Raw genomic sequence first — 18,395 nt, 5'->3', positions numbered from 1 at the left:
GGACATCAGAGTCTTTCTTGAGTGTTCTTTAAATCTGCACTGCACTGCCCTTCATCTTTCCTAATTTATGTTCCTTAATGCAAGAAGTAGATCATATCCAATAGTTTGTGCAGTCTATATTGCCAGGTGATCAGATTAGTAGAGATCTACTTATTAGCTGCTTGATTTGGTGAAGTTCTCTCTGCCTCAATTTCCTCATCTGTAGAATGAGGATGATGATAACAGAAGGCTGCTGTGAAGATCAATGTGTTAGTGAATGTAAAGAATTTCAGAGCCTGGCATATGGTGAGTGTTCTGCAAGTGTGTCTATTACTTATTCATCCAGTAATCTCTATAGGAAATAACTCTGTGTCACGTATATGGTAGATGTTCAGTAAATATTTCTTAATTTTTTAGTGACTCAGACAGTAAAGAATATGCCTGTAATGTGGGAGACCCAGGTTCAATCTCTGGGTCAGGAAGATCTCCTGGAGAAAGGAATGGCAACCCACTCCAGTATTCTTACCTGGAGAACCCCATGGACAGAGGAGTCTGGCAGGCTACAGTTCAAGGGGTCGCAAAAAATTGGACAGGACTGAGCAATTAACACACAATTCTACTTTATAAATATGTGTGTTGTAATAAGTGGTTCTTAAAGATATCTTCAAATCTTCATTAATCTGTATCTTGTTATTGGCCAATGTAAGGATATAATTTCTTTTTCATTGTTTAGTCAATGGCCATCATAAACAGCTGTAATTCTGGAACACCTCTTAAGTATTTAAGCAAGTTGATACAATAAACAAGTAAAGAGCATTTTCTTGTACTTTAGAAGCTCGATCATATAGAAAAAGAACCTGGGGTAAAAGTCAGGGTTGCTTTCTGTTGGTCCTGGCTCTCTCCCTTCTGTGAGACTGACAGAAGTCTTGTGTTCTCCAGGCTCTGGCATCTTTATTTACAAACCAAGGCTGGACTATGTTATCTTTAGGGCTTTTAACATTCTTATTACTTATCTTTTAAAGAACATCTTATCTGAGCTGCTCAGATCTTTAAAAGTTACATTCTCCCTACTTTCCTGCTTTGAATAGAACCTTAGTAATTCTGACATATAGTTAGATGTATTTTTCCTGGCATCAGTTATATAAATGAGCAATATATTATTAAAATTTGGCAAAGATTAGTATCAGGCATAGTATCTTTTAATATGTTGAGTGTTTTATTTTCTAATGAGTAGCCCTCCCTCCAAAGGAAATCAGTAAGAATAAGAAGAGAATAAAAAGTGCTATTTTGTTTTATTGAATTTTACTTCCTTGACCATTTTATTTTTTATTTATTTATTTTTATTGGGGTATAGTTGCTTTATGATGTTGTGTTAGTTTCTGCTGTACAAAGAAGTAAATCAACTCTGTGTATACATATATCCCCTCCCTCCTTGGCCTCTTTCCCATCCACTCTCCATCCCACCCCTCTGGGTCACCAGAGCACTGAGCTAAGCTCCCTGTGCTATATAGCAGGTTCCACTAGCCATAGAATTTACACATAGCAATATATATATGTATGGGGTGTCCCAGGTGGCTCAGTGGTAAAGAATCCATCTGCCACACAAGAGATGCAGGTTCAATCCTTGAGTTGGGAAGATCCCTTGGATAAGGGAATGGCAACCCACTCCAGTATTCTTGCCTGGAAAATCCTATGGACAGAGGAGCCTGGCAAGGTACAGTCCATGGGGTCACAAAGAGTTGGACATGACTTAACTGACTAAACAGCAGTGTATATATTAATATGTCAATTCCACTCGTCCAGTTCATCCCATCCCTCTCCTTTGCCCCATGCCCACACATCTGTTCTCTACATCTGGGTCTCTATTCCTGCCCTGTAAACAGGTTCATCAGTACCACTTTTCTAGATTCCATATGTATGTGTTAATATGAGATAACTATTTTCCTCTTTCTGATTTACCTCACTTTGCATGACAGGCTCTAGGTTCATCCACGTCTCTACAAAAGACTCCTTGGCCATTTTACATTTCATTAGAATAATGTCTTGAGTCTTGACCTTGTATTCAATTGGTTGGTCAGTCTGCAACCATGGAGTCTCTGGCATGTCGGGGTAGTTGTGGGGAGGTACAAAGAAAGCAAAACACACAATGTCTGCTCTTGATGGGGTCCCATCCTTTCCTGCGAATGCTCACCCTGAACACTCAGAAACAGGAACACACGCACACGCCCAGGTGTGCAGTGACACGACATTCCTCCCTTCATTTAATAAGAACGTGTTGACTGCCCTCTCTGTTCTTGGGGATCAGTGCTGACAGGACCAAGTTTGAGTCTTCATGGAGCTGTCATTTCATTAACTATACACCTCTGGGAATTTTTTGGTTTGGTTTGGTTTTGGCCATGCCACTTGCAGGATCTTATTTCCCTGGCCAGGGATTGAACCTGGGCCCTAAGTAGTGAAACCTCAGAATCATAACCACTGGACTGCCAGGGAACCCCCCTTAACTACATATCTTGGAATTAAAGAAGATTGAGGGTAAAGTGAGGTTAACTTCTATCACCCTTGTGGGCAGATTCACACTGCAGCAGCAGTGGGCAGCCTCCTTAGCTGGGGGCAGTTCTCCTATCCTTGGCTCTGCGGGGTGGTCTCACTGTGCTGGGAGGCAGCCGTGTGCCCTGCCTATCTGACACACAAAGCAGATCATTGTTTAACATATCTTCCTTTATACATTATTTTCAGTAACAGTAATAAAATGAGAATAATAATAGGAACAGGAAAAACCACAATGACATTTTTCTTTTGTTGAACTTTGTATAATCATGCCAGTAAAAATAAATAATTAAGCAATGAAATAATGATTACAGTATCAAAAAAGAGGAAAAAGGAATGGGTTACTCCTTTTTAATTACATTATTATTTTTCAAGCAAATGGGGGAAATATACCTATATATTAGTCTGCCATAGAAATGAATAACATAGCAGGTGAATAGTAATCAAATAACAAATAAGAAAAATGACAACTAAAAATGAATCAATTTCAATTTTAAAGATATTATTCAAATGCTGTTAAATTTCACATGTAAGGTAATTTCTGTGTTTATCAGATAAAAATATTCCATCTTGCAGTTTGCACTGTTTTAAATTTTAATCACACATTAAAGCTCCAAGTGGTCACAGAAAAATGAGAAAATTCAGTTGAATGAGAGAGAACTGAAGTAGCTGTTAGAGTCAAGATTGTCTTTTTAAATTTAGAATCTTTTGTTTAAATGCAGAAGCAGAGTTCCACTGGAGTTGGAGACATGAAATGTGTTCAAAGCAAGCTTGAATGATTCTGAACCATTAGGAACCAAACTCTCAAACAAATGCATGTAGATAAATCCAGTTATGCTGGGGATTCTGTGAGTTAACTTCCATGAAGCATACAATGTTTATTGTAAGATAAAAAATAAAATATGCTAATTTTATTTATTATAAAACTGAAGAGTGGCCAATATCACTGATGAACACAGATGCAAAAATCCTCAACAAAATTTTAGAAAACAAAATTCAACAACACATTGAAAAGCTCATACACCATAATCAAGTTGGGTTTATTCCAGGGATGCAAGGATTCTTCAATGTACACAAATCAATCAATGTAATATACCATATTAACAAGTTGAAAGATAAAAATCATATAATAATCTCAATAGATGCAGAAAAAGCCTTTGACAAAATTCAGCTCCTATTTATGATTAAAACTCTTCAAAAAATGGGCATAAATGGAACCTACCTCAACATAGTAAAGGCCATATATGATAAGCCTACAGCAAACATTATTCTCAATGGTGAAAAACTGAAAGCATTCCCCCTAAGATCAGGAACAAGACAAGGGTGTCCACTTTCACCATTATTATTCAACATAATTTTGGAAGTCCTAGCTACAGCAATCAGAGAAGGAAAAGACATAAAATGAATCCAGATCAGAAAAGAAGAAGTAAAGCTCTCACTGTTTGCAGATGACATGATACTGTACTTAGAAAACCCTAAAGATACTATCAGAAAATTATTAGAGCTAAAATCAGTGAATTTAGCAGTTTCAGGATACTAAATCAATACACAGATATCACTTGCATTTCTATATATTAATAATGAAAAATCAGAAAGAGAAATTAAGGAATCAATCCCATTCACCATTGCAACAAAAATAATTAAATATCTAGGAATAAACTTACCTAAGGAGACAAAAGAACTGTATACAGAAAATTATAAGACACTGATGAAAGAAATCAAAGATGACATAAACAAATGGAGAGATATTCCAGGTTCCTGGGTAGGAAGAATCAATATTGTGAAAATGACTATACTCCCAAACACAATTTACAGTTTCAATGCGATCCCTATCAAACTACCAATGACATTTTTCACAGAACTAGAACAAAAAATTTCACAATTCATATGGAAACACAAAAGACCCTGAATAGCCAGTCTTGAGAAAGAAGAATGGAGCTGGAGAAATCAACCTTCCTGACTTCAGATTATACTACAAAGCTATAGTTATCAAGACAGCATGGTAGTGGCACAAAAACAGAAATATAGACCAATGGAACAAGATAGAAAGCCCAGAAATAAACCCATGCACCTATGGATACCTTATTTTTGACAAAGGAGGCAAGAATATACAATGGGGCAAGGACAGTCTCTTCAATAAATGGTGCTGGGAAAACTGGACAGTTACATGTAAAACAATGAAATTAGAATACTTCCTAACACCATACACAGAGATAAACTCAAAATGGATTAAAGACTTAAATGTAAGACCAGAAACTATAAAACTCTTAGAGGGAAACATAGGCAGAACACTCAATGACATAAATCAAAGCATGATTCTCTATGACCCATCTCCTAGAGTGATGGAAAAAAAAAAAAAAAACTGAAGTAAACAAGTGGGACCTGATTAAATTTAAAAGTGTTTGCACAGCAAAGGAAACTATTAGCAAAATGAAAAGACAACCGTCAGAATGGGAAAACATAATAGCAAATGAAACAACTGACAAAGGATTAATTTCCAAAATAAGCAAGCAGCTCATACAACTCAATACCAGAAAACAAACAACCCAATCAAAAGGTGGGAAAAAGACCTAAACAGACATTTCTCCAAGGAAGACATACAGATGGCTAACAAACACATGAAAAAATGCTCAACATTGCTCATTATTAGAGAAATGCAAATCAAAACTACAATGAAATAACAGCTCACACCGATCAGAATGGCCACCATCAAAAAGTCTACAAACAATAAATGCTGGAGAGGGTGTGGAGAAAACAAAACACTCTTGCACTGTTGGTGGGAATGTAAATTGATACAGCCACTATGGAAGATGGTATGGAGATTCCTCAAGAAACTAGGAATCAAACCACCGTATGACCCAGCAATCCCACTCCTAGGCATATACCCTGAGGAGACAAAAATTGAAAAAGACACCTGCATCCCATTGTTCATTGCAGCACTATTTACAATAGCTAGAACATGGAAGCAACCTAGATGTCCATCAACAGATGAATGGATAAAGAAGTTGTGATACATATACACGAGTAATGGAATATTACTCGGCCATAAGAAGGAACTCATTTGAGTCAGTTCTGATGAGGTGTATGAACCTAGAGCCTATTCACAGAGTGAAGTAAGTCAGAAAGAGAAAGATAAATATCATAAACTAATGCATAATACAGAATCTAGAAAAATGGTACTGAAGAACTTATTTGCAGGGCAACAGTGGAGAAACGGACATAGAGAATAGACTTATGAACATGGGGAGAGGGGAGGAAAGGGTAAGATGTATGGACAGAGTAACATGGAAACTTACATTACCATATGTAAAACAGATAGCCAATGGGAATTTGCTGTATGGCTCAGGAAACTCAAACAGGGTTTGAGTTTCAAACTCAAACTCAAACTCTGTATCAACCTAGAGGTGTGGGATGTGGAGGGAAGAGGGAGAGAGGTTCAAAAGGCAGGAAGTATATGTATGGCTGATTCATGTTGAGGTTCGACAGAAAACAAGAAAAGTCTGTAAAGCAATTATCCTTCAATTAAAAAAAATAGATAAATAAATTTAAAAACTGAATAGTAACCACAGAACTCTTTCAGAATTTAGACAAAAAAAATATTTAGGGGGAGAAAGAGTATTTCACATTGTATCTGACATTGTATAGAATTGCCAGTAGGTGATTATGTGTTAATATTATTTATTATTATGTATTAATATTAATAAAAGCAGACCAACTTAGTTATTATTGTTTTAAAACTCTCTGCAGACAATCCACTCCTTTATTGCCTGGGACCATCCCCGTGACTACTTTTGGAGCATCAATGGCACAGGAAATGAGGAAAACTAGTATAGAAACTATAATTTAAAGCCAGATGTATTTAATTTGTAAAAGCCTCCTTATCTCCCATTCCAGGCCAGTTCCCACAGCCATGGGAGCCTCAAGAAGCCCGGGCAGACCGTCTGGGTCTTGCACCAGGGTGAAGAGCCTCCCCAAGGCTGCTTATCATCCGGTTCTGAAATGATAGCAGAAGCTGTGTGTTTATTGGGTGAGTGTGAAATGGGAGTCGGGGTGTGTATGCACACAGACAAACAAGTTTGCCTGTGGGGTAAAGTTAGGGAGGCTGGTGAAGAGAGCTAAGAATAAACATAAAACAAATTTGTGCCCTCTCCTGGAAACAATGGGAAATTTTGGTTTTAAAATTAATGTGAATTTAAGTAGCCTGTTTGAGAAGTACAAAATACCTCATAGACACCATTTAATTCATATTTTCAGTTTCCCTATGAGTTTGGCAAAATGTTTCTAAAAACAGGAAGAAATTCTGGAAGATATATTCACTGATCCCTCCCACTCCCAGGTGAATTCATTAAATGATAGATGAGTTTCAGACATATCCGCAGGAAGGAAAAGAAAGAGACCGAATCAATAAGAAGTAATTATTTAGGAGTATAATATGACAATACCTGGTATAGTTGAAGACAGACATTTCCAATGATCCAGCCATTTGCTTCTTTCTCTAAAATTATTTGTGTACAAATTTTAAAGGTTACACTCTATTTACAGTTATTACAAAACATCAGCTATATTCCCCATGTTGAACAATACATCCTTAAGCCTGTCTTACACCCAATTGTTTGTGCCTTCTGCTCCCCGACTGCTATAGTGTCCCTCCCTTCACTCCCCACTGGTAACCAGTAGTTTGTCCTCTGTATATTGAATCTGCTTCTTTTATGTTATATTCACCAGTTTGCTGTATATTTTAGACTTCACATATAAATAAAATACAGTATTTGTCTTTTTGTCTGACTTGTTTTCCTTAGCACAATGCCCTCAGAGTCTATCCTGTTGCTGCAAACAGCTAATTTTTTTTAAATCAGCCATTCACTTCTAAATATATACCCTAGGGAAATGTCTTGTATGTGCACAAGAAGACATGTGTGAGAATGTTTTGGACAAACTGAGTTTCTTAGGCTCAGCCACGGTTTTCTTGGGGCTTCCCAGGTGGTGCTAGAGGTAGTCTAAATGAAAAGTTAGTCGCTCAGTCATGTCCGACTCTTTGTGATCCCGTGGTCTGTAGCCCGCCAGGCTCCCCTGTCCATGGGATTCTCCAGGCAAGAATACTGGAGTGGGTTTCCATTTCCTTCTCCAGGGGATCTGCCCGGCCAGGAATCGAACCCGGGTCTCCCTTATTGCAGGCAGATTCTTTACCATCTGAGCCACTAGGGAAACCCAAGTACTAAAGAATCCACCTGCCAATGCAGGAGACATAAGAGACAGAGTTTCATCCCTGGATCGGGAAGATCTCCTGCAGGAGGACATGGCAACCCATTCCAGTATTCTTGCCTGGAAAATCCAATGGACAGAGGAGCCTGGTGGACTATGGTCCATAGGGTCACAAAGAGTTGGACATGACTAAAGTGACTTAGCAAGGTTTTCTCAAGATCCTCCAGGAAGATCACCTTCTTTGGGGCTTCTGAGAGGTCGTTTTGACCATTGTTACAGGGAAGCTCATGGAACTCCATCTGTGGAAGCCGTGCTGTTGTCGTGTTTCTCCTGCTCAGTTAGCTGGGCCCATCATATAGCTTCTCTGGGTCACCCGTGGTACAGCCCAGGTATCACCCCGCCTCGAGCCTCACACCTCAGCCCCTTCTTTCCCACCCTGAGCCCTCCCTGTCTCCACAGAAGTACGAGACACAACAGGACCACGGGAACACACTGCCTTGATAGGATGCTGCAGGCAGAAAGGGGATGTGCCTGGCTTGTGCCTGCTTACGGGGCAGCGGATGCCACGGCTGTTTCCACATGGCTGCCAGGAGGAGCCCAGAAATGATGCCAGAAGCACGGGATGTTAACACCCAATGAAGCAAATGTTAACTACTGATTCTTATCTGTTTTATTTAGTGTTATTACATATCAGTTTGTTTTATTTTTTATATTCCACACATAAGTGCTATCACTTTGTCTCTCATTCTCTGAACCCTCCAAACCATCCATATTGTTGCAAACGGCAAATTTTCCTTCTTTTTGATGGTTGAGTAGTATTCCATTGCAACCCACTCCATATCTTATATAAAGAATAAACTACTGGTTACCAGTGAGGAGAGGGAAGGTAAGAAAGGCACTATTAAGGTAAGGGATTATGAGGGACAAATAATTATGTATAAAATAAGCTACAAGGATGTATTGTACAACAGTGATCCCCAACCTTTTTAACAACAGGGACCGGATTTGTGAAAGACAATTTTTCCACAGACAAGGGAGTAGGGAAATTTTTTTGGAATGATTCAAGCTCATAAGATTAATAACACTTAATTTTTTAAATTAATTTATTTTTTATTGAAGGATAATTGCTTTACAGAATTTTGCTGTTTTCTGTCAAACCTCAACATGAATCAGCTATAGATATACATATATCCCCTCCCTTTTGAAACTCCCTCCCATCTTCCTCCCCGTCCCACCCCTCTAGGTTGATACAGAGCCCCTGTTTGAGTTTCCTGAGCCATACATTTTATTTTCATTATTATTACATCAACTCCACTTCCGATCATTAGGCGTTTGATTCTGGATGTTGGGGGTCTCTGTTATACAACACAGGGAATATAACCAATATTTTATAACAACTATAAATGAAGTATATCACAATTTAAAAATTATGAACCACTATTTTTTACACTTGTACGTTAGATAATATTGTACATCAATTATGTTGTTGTTCAGTCACTAAGTCGTGTCCAGCTCTTTGCGACCCCATGGACTGCAGCACACCAGGCTTCCCTGTCCATCACCGTCTCCCAAGATTTGCTCAAACTCATGTCCATTGAGTTGGTGATGCTATCTAATCATCTCATCCCCTGTCACTCCCTTCTCCTCTTGCCCTCAGTCTTTCCCTGCATCAGAGGTTTTTCCAGTGAGTTGGCTCTTTGCATCAGGTGGCCAAAATATTGGAGCTTCAGCTTCAGCATCAGTCCTTCCAATGAATATTCAAGGTTGATTTCCTTTAGGATTGACTGGTTTGATATCCTTGTAGTTCAAGGGACATCTATTATATTTCAATTAAAAAAAAAAACAAAAAGCCACTGAGAGGATGGATGATTTTTCTCCTTCCTCTCCCCAAAGGACTCTTCTAAGAAATGTTTCCACGTGGCCTCTGGAAACTTCCTACACAGCTGAGCAACCAATTGTGCCTTCTAGTGAGGTCGGGGCCAGGTCAGTCGAAACCCACCCTCTATATGCCCTTCCTCCTGCCTCAGTGCCCTGTTCCTCTTCTCTTGTGCTTCCATGAATATGTGTTCCTCTGGTAAAGCTTCAGAAAGTAAAATGTGCCTCAGGCTGTAATTTCTAGGGAACTCAGACAAAGAATATTGACTGCAGCAAAACTGTCACAATGCTGACATTGTTTTACGGTCACAAAAAGTAATTTAACCATTAGCACAAAGAAAAAGAAGGAAAACTAGAGGTGGGGAAGGGAATTTCAAAGCTGGAAATGAAAATGAAAACAAACACGGATTCAGTGCAAACAATAGCCTCTGATGTGGAAGAGTTCACTTCTACTCTTTCTCTGGTGTTTATGGGCAAGCTGAGCTGAAAACCTTCTATTTTAAATGATTATGATATAGTGAATAGCTTTTGGTTCCTAAAATCTGCTTAAGTGTGTGCATGCTAATGATTAGTCTAGAAAAGAAAAAAAATTATTTAGAAGAGTAATCGTTGTTTCAGGTACAACTTTGAAAGTGAAGTTGCTCAGTTGTGTCCGACTCTTTGCGACCCCATGGACTGTAGCCTACCAGGCTTCTCCGTCCATGGGATTCTCCAGGCAAGAGTACTGGAGTGGGGTGCCATTTCCTTCTCCAGAGTATTTTCCCAACCCAGGGATTGAACCCAGGTCTCCCACATTATAAGCAAGACACTTTACTGTCTGAGCCACCAGGGAGGTCAAGGTAAAATTTTAATACATTTCATTTTGTAAAATTGATCAGAGTTTCAAAGATTCATCCATGAGTTCTGGGATCAGGTGACCTGGGATCAAAAATCCAGATCCAGCCAGCACTCAAAGTTTATTACTTTAAGCTTCAGTTTTATTTTCTGATAAAAAATACCTAAGTCATAGGGTTGTCATGGGTTTTAACTGAGATATCAGTGTCTGGCAAGCATTGTTCAATGAACATCATCATCCATTATAGTCTTAATGAGGGAAATAAATTCTTTGTGAGCAAAATTTGGTGCTGAACAAAGCTACATCTGTGTGTGTGTATGTGTGTGTGTGTGTGAATTCAACCATTTTATTGAGCACCTACCTTAGCCCTGGCATTTTCTAGGCAGGCAGATAGCTAAATCAAGATAAATTAGGTCGCTGTTCTCAAGGATTTCTTGTTCATGAAAAACAGCTTGCTATTGTTTTTGTTTTTCTGTTTGCTGTTTCAGGAGGCGATCAGCACTTGACAGGGTGACACGAAGTTAATACCCCAGGACAGAATGAAAAGTTGGGTCAGATGATTCACTGTCTTTGCCAAAATGGTTCTGGGCCCATAATTTTGGCTGTGGTTCTTTCTACCTAGCCTTTGAGATAACTGATATTCTACCATATCAACAAATTTGTTATTGCCTAAATCAATTTTTAGTGCTTAAACTGAGAACCCTCTCCAGAACTTTTAGCAAAAACATCCTCTTTTATTGTCTAAATGCATCTGAGTTGGACATCCTATTCCTCAAAGCCGGAGCACCCTAACTGATACAGGAGCACTAGTAATGTGTTCTCAGAGCTCTGAGCAATAGCAGATGGGTAGAGTGGGGCAGGTGTAAAGTTAAATTTAGTCCAATGTGTCTACTGCCGGCAAGGAGGTTGTGGCAGGCAATAGTCACGTGGTGACCATAAAGACTGCAGGTCTCAACTTAGCCCTGCAGCCTGCTCCTCCTGGATCTGAGAGTAGCATCCTGTCCTTTCTACTGCTCTCCTCATTGTGGGTAAAGCAGGAAGGAGGAATGACTGACTTGCTCACTCTTTCCCATTTTGGGGTGTTCTTTTTACCCCAATCCTATTCTATTTTGATATTGTCAGTGAAGGGTTTGCAAGCATATTGTAGTGCTGGTCCAGCAGAGTTGGCTGTGGTCTACACTTTCAAGGGACAGATCTAATTCTGAGATGCCTAGGAAACCTCTCTCTTGACTGGCCCCTTTCCAGATAAGCCTACTTGTTGAGTATCCCCAAGGTGTAGAGGATAGCTATTCAGTGTTGAGCCCTTGTTTGTAGGGTCATCATATGATGTTATGAGACAATGCCCTCGCACAAAATAAGAGTACATTTAGGAATTATCTTGAATAAATAAGTACTGGCCTCATAACTATGCTTGTTTTTCTGTGTTTCCTCTTGTACCTAGATTTTGGCTTGATGTTTTCTTATTATTTTGTTAGCTCTTTGATGCCTCTAAGGCATATTTTTTTCCCTAATATAGCCAGTATTTTTTATTATTTCCAGTGGGAGAATGGTCCAAACTATCTTGATAACAATATTGCCGTATATTGGAATATTCCACAGTTGTTTTTTTTTTAATCTATTTGGCTGAGTAGGGTCTTAGTTGTGGCTCTCGAGATCTTCACTGTTTCATGTGGGATCTTTTGTTGGGGAACACGGATTCTCTAGCTGTGGTGCAGGCTCAGTAGTTGTCATGCTTGGGCTTACTTGCCACATGGTGTGTGGGATCTTAGTTTCCCTAACCAGGGATTGTACCCATGTCCCCTGGCTTGCAAGGCAGATTTTTAACCACTGGACCACCAGGGAAGTCCCTCCCATTGAGTTTTTAATTTCATTATTATATTTTTCATTCTTATAAGTTTTAAATGATCTTTCAGTGTCTATGACATTTTAAAATTATGTCTTGTTGCCTGTCCATATTTTCATGCTTGCATTTTTTCTAAGATTGTAAACACAGTTATTTTATATTTTGTGTTTCATATAGCCAGTATGAGGTCTTTGGAGTACTTTAGTGACATCTACTCTTTCTGTTGGATCTTGTTCATGGTGCCTTTTTTTCTAGTATATTTAATATTTTTCCTGAAGACTGTCTGTTTCTTGGAATTTGTGTGCTTGTGTGAAGTTCCAGAACTAATGAAAAACACCTATAGATTTAAAAAGTCTTCTCTGTTACTATCACCCCTGCCTCCCTGACAAAGAAAAATCCCTAAGAAGACAAATTTTAAACTGTATACATATAGTAGGGATACAAATTGCTGCAGCCAGTATGAAAAACAGTATGAGGGTTCCTTAAAAAACGACAGAGTTACCATGGTCCAGCAATCGCAGTCCTGGGCATATATCCAGAGAAAACTCTAATTCGAAAAGATACATGCATTCTGGCGATCATAGCAGCACTACTTACAATAGCCAAGAACGGAAGAAACCTAAGCATCCATCAACACATGAGTGACTGTGCTGGATCTTTACTGCTGCACATGGGCTTTCTCTAGTTGTGACGAGCAGGGGCTACTCTTCATTGTGGTGAGTGGGCCTCTCATTGTGTGGCTTCTCTTGTTGCAGAGCACAGGCTCTAGACACATGGACTTCAGTAGTTTCAGGCGTTGGGCTCTAGGGCATGAGCTCCATCGTTGTGGTGCATCGGTTTAGTTGCCCTAAGACATGGGGACACTTCCAGGACCAGGGGTCAAACCCATGACTCCCGCGTTCTCAGGCAGACTCCCATCCACTGTACCACCAAGGAAGTCCTACAGTATATTTTTAACCTGAGGCATATGGGCATTGAGGAAAAGGGGAGGGTGGAGAAAGAATGATGTAGGTAATAAGGAGAAGGAGGTGAAGAATAGCAAAGCAAAAAAGGGAACGAGGGATGCAAAAAATTTATTTTTTTGAACATTCACATTTAGGAATTTTTATAAGTGTGTATATGTAGAAAAAACTTAAAAATAAAATGTATTTACAAAGCAAAGCAATATATCTCTATATAGAGAGATCCAAAATAAAATAACTGGAAATTGAATCTAAAAGTGGGTTGACTATGCCTGATTTGTGTTGATGGTTGACAGAAAACAACAAAATTCTGTAAAGCAATTGTCCTTCAATTAAAAAAATAAAAACAATAAAAGTGAGTTGAAAATAATGCCCTATGGTCACATGCAAAGATGACTCAATCTTAGGAAATATATCAACATAATTCAACATATTGCACTAGCTAATTAAAAGTAAATCATGTTATACATCCCTAGAATAGGAATTGATAAAATTCAGAAACCATTCTGAACATAAAAAGAACTTTTAAAGTTTGTAAGGATTTCCATGGCAGTCCAGTGCTTAAGACTCCAAGCTTCCAAAGCTGGGACTGCAGGTTCAATCCCTGGTCAGGGAAAATCCTAGGCTCTGCAGCCAACAATGAAAAAAAAAAGTTTGTGGAAATATATCAGCAACCAATTAAAAAATGAACCAAAGACCTGAAGAGGTTGGTGAACAAAAATAGGAAAAGTTAAAATGTCATTAAACTGTTAAGGAAACACAAATTAGAGACAAACCTTCATTTGTCACATCTGCAGCAAATATTTTCTTATTCTGGTTTTCAACTTTAAGTTGTCTTTCTATTGACAGGCAGATTTTTAGTATTTCTCATATGTGCAAATTTGCCATTCTCTTTATAAGTGATGTCATTCTTACCTTTGAGATTTGCAAAAACTGAAAGGGTTATAATAACATATATAATGGAGTTTCGCTGGTGGTTCAGTGGCAAAGAACCTGCCTGTCAATACAGGAGATGTGTTTATGATCCCTGGGTTGGGCAGATCCCCTGGAGAAGGAAATGGCAACCCACTCCAGTATTCTTGCCTGGGAAGTCCCATGGGCAGAGGAGCCTGGCGGGCTATAGTCCATGGGGTTGCAAAAGAGTCGGACATGACTTAGCGCCTAAACCGCAACAAACAAGCAATATAGTTGCCTGAAACTATATATACAGTGCAAAACTATTCCATATAGTTTTGAGATAAATATAAAAATGAACCACACAATCAATACTTAACTTTAATACTCCACATTATTTATCGTGATAACAACAGTGGTAACCTCCTTGTCAACAATCTTGTGGTTTAAGGAGCTGATTCTTATTCTCATATCCTTCAGACAGGTATGCTCTCTTCAGTTGGTCTGACTTGAATATGGAGCCTCCATTTTTCACATGGTGAGACAGGAAAGCATGGACCACTGGGTGATCTGCCCTCTCAAGTGGGATGTTGGCTTCCAGTCACATTAAAAAAATTTTTTTTTTTCAAAATCTATTTTATTGCACCCAAAACAGTGGAATTAACTGTACATAATAAGCTATTATATATATATATATATACATTTTAAATTATAGGGAATAAAGTGTATTTTGGCAGAGAGTGTTAAACAAAACTCAAGTTGCATACATTAGTAACATAACTCAACATTCTTGATTTGGTTTACGTATGACACATTTTCTTGCTTTCCTATGTTCTGCTAAATCATCCCAACCTAAACTATAAAATTGATACACTGAAATGTAATTTTATTATTTTCACTTATACTATGTAATAACATTGTCCAAAATGTGAGGAAACCAACATTCCCATCCTATGCTGATGGGAATGCAAACAACAGATTTTGACATATAATCAGCTGTATGGCTGTCAGCGTAAGTAACGTCTCCTTGGGTCTGTTCATTTCAGCCTGTCAGTCCACTGACACTACCTAGGACTATACTGTGTGGCAAATCACTTCTCTGTTGTCAAGGGCTTTGTAATAATCATTAGGACAGATGGGCTCTGCCCCATTAGTTTCCAAACAATAATGAAGATCTTCACTGACATATTCCTGGTCCCCAGACACTAGTTATCCATTCCTAAATCCTGACTTAGGTCCTGTTTCCAAGCACCACCTCCGTACCCTCGGTTAACTATAAAGTTGTCCCAATGGCCTCTTGGTGGTACTGAGTGCAGATGGGAATGCTGGATGGTTTGTCTGCTTGATATGCATCACACCCTGTGAGTAAGTTACCTTGTAATAAACTGATTAATGGATTAGCTGGAGCTGCCTGCTCATTTTTTCAGTCTCAGGATGCCTTTCTAGTTTGGTGGCTTTTTTTCATTCCCTCCATCCGCCAACATCAGGTTATGAATATTAAAATATTATATTTAGAACTTGCAATCCCGCTTAGAGGGATCTGTATTGTAGAAATAAATGAACTAGCTAATACAAGGATGTTTCTTGTGGCACCGGTTATAATATGGGGAAAAAAAACTCTGTGGGGAGTGGGGGAATGGAGACAGCAGAATATCCATCAGTAATGAAATTGTATATTCTATGGGAATTTACAAAAAAGGAGGTTTTTTTGGTTCATTATTGACATTATATCTACATATCAGTGTAGACATAATGTCAATAATGAACAAAGAAATGCAAAAGAGCAAAATGGCTGACTGGGGAGGCCTTACAAATAGCTGTGAAAAGAAGTGAAGCGAAAAGCAAAGGAGAAAAGGAAAGATATATCCATTTGAATGCAGAATTACAAAGAATAGCAAGGAGAGATAAGAAAGCCTTCATCAGTGATCAATGCAAAGAAATAGAGGAACACAACAGAATGGGAAAGACTAGAGAGCTCTTCAAGAAAATTAGAGATACCGGGGGAACATTTCATGCAAAGATGGGCTCGATAAAGGACAGAAATGGTATGGACCAAACAGAAGCAGAAGATATTAAGAAGAGGTGGCAAGAATACACAGAAGAACTGTACAAAAAAGATCTTCAAGACCCAGATAATCATGATGGTGTGATCACTCACCTAGAACCAGACATCCTGGAATGTGAAGTCAAGTGGGCCTTAGAAAGCATCACTAGGAACAAAGCTAGTGGGGGTGATGGAATTCCAGTTGAGCTATTTCAAATCCTCAAAGATGATGCTGTGAAAGTGCTGCACTCAATATGCCAGCAAATTTGGAAAACTCAGCAGTGGCCACAGGACTGGAAAAGGTCAGTGTTCATTCCAATCCCAAAGAAAGGCAATGCCAAAGAATGCTCAAACTACCACACAATTGCACTCATCTCACACGCTAGTAAAGTAATGCTCAAAATTCTCCAAGCCAGGCTTCAGCAATACATGAACTGTGAACTTCCTGATGTTCAAGCTGGTTTTAGAAAAGGCAGAGGAACCAGAGATCAAATTGCTAACATCCGCTGGATCATGGAAAAAGCAAGAGAGTTCCAGAAAAACATCTATTTCTGCTTTATTGACTATGCCAAAGCCTTTGACTGTGTGGATCACAATAAACTGTGGGAAATTCTGAAAGAGATGGGAATACCAGACCACCTGACCTGCCTCTTGAGAAACCTGTATGCAGGTCAGGAAGCAACAGTTAGAACTGGACATGGAACAACAGACTGGTTCCAAATAGGAAAAGGAGTTCATCAAGGCTGTATATTGTCCCCCTGCTTATTTAACTTATATGCAGAGTGCATCATCAGAAATGCTGGGCTGGAAGAAGCACAAGCTGGAATCAAGATTGCCAGGAGAAATATCAATAACCTCAAATATGCAGATGACTCCACCCTTAAGGCAGAAAGTGAAGAAGAACTAAAGAGCCTCTTGATGAAAGTGAAAGAGGAGAGTGAAAAAGTTGGCTTAAAGCTCAACATTCAAAAAACGAAGATCATGGCATCTGGTCCCATCACTTCATGGGACATAGATGGGGAAACAGTGGAAATAGTGTCAGACTTTATTTTGGGGAGCTCCAAAATCCTGAAGATGGTGATTGTAGCCATGAAATTAAATGATGCTTACTCCTTGGAAGGAAAGTTATGACCAACGTAGACAGCATATTAAAAAGTAGAGACATTACTTTGCCAACAAAGGTCCATGTAGCCAAGGCTATGGTTTTTCCAGTGGTCATGTATGGATGTGAGAATTGGACTGTGAAGAAAGCTGAACACTGAAGAATTGATGCTTTTGAACTGTGGTGTTGGAGAAGACTCTTGAGAGTCCCTTGGACTGCAAGGAGATCCAACCAGTTCATTCTAAAGGAGATCAGTCCTGGGTGTTCTTTTGAAGGACTGATGCCAAAGCTGAAACTCCTATACTTTGGCCGCCTCATGCAAAGAGTTGACTCATTGGAAAAGACCCTGTTGCTGGGAGGGATTGGGGGCAGGAGGAGAAGGGATGTTAGAGGATGAGATGGCTGGATGGCATCACCAACTTGATAGACATGAGTTTGAGTGAACTCCAGGAGTTGATGATGGACAGGGAGGCCTAGCGTGCTATGATTCATGGGGTTGCAAAGAGTTGGACACAACTGAGCGACTGAACTGAACTGATTACTTTATATGGAGGGATGTCCATAATGTACTATTAAGTGGAGAAAGAGAGATACAGGATGTATTGGTAACAGACAATGTGTGGTTTTTTCTGACCCAGAATTCATTAACCTTTTTGGAAAACCAGAACCTGGGTTTTCCTTTTGGGAGTATTTTGAACTGGATGTTTATGTCTGCAGCTACCACCCTGCCAAATTCCTATGTTGAAATAAAAACTACCAATGTGACGACTGAAGGCAGGAGGAGAAGGGGATGACAGAGAATGAGATGGTTGGTTGGCATCACGGACTCAATGGACATGAGTTTGAGCAAGCTCCGGGAGTTGGTGATGGACAGGGAAGTCTGATGTGCTGCAGTCCATGGGGTCACAGAATCAGACACGACTGAATGACTGAACTGAACAGAATGTGATGATATTAGAAGATGGGATGTTTTGGGTACTTCAGATATTAGTTCATGAGGATGGAGCCTTATGAATGAGATCAGTGTCTTTATAAAAAGAGGTATGAGAGATTTCTCCATCTCCCCTTCTCTTCCTCCCAGCATCCTCCTTTTCCTCCTCTTCTTCCTCCTC

The sequence above is a fragment of the Bubalus kerabau genome, chromosome 2, assembly GCF_029407905.1.
Source record: "Bubalus kerabau isolate K-KA32 ecotype Philippines breed swamp buffalo chromosome 2, PCC_UOA_SB_1v2, whole genome shotgun sequence".
Taxonomy (NCBI): Eukaryota; Metazoa; Chordata; class Mammalia; order Artiodactyla; family Bovidae; genus Bubalus; species Bubalus kerabau.
This window is presented reverse-complemented; position numbering follows the sequence as displayed.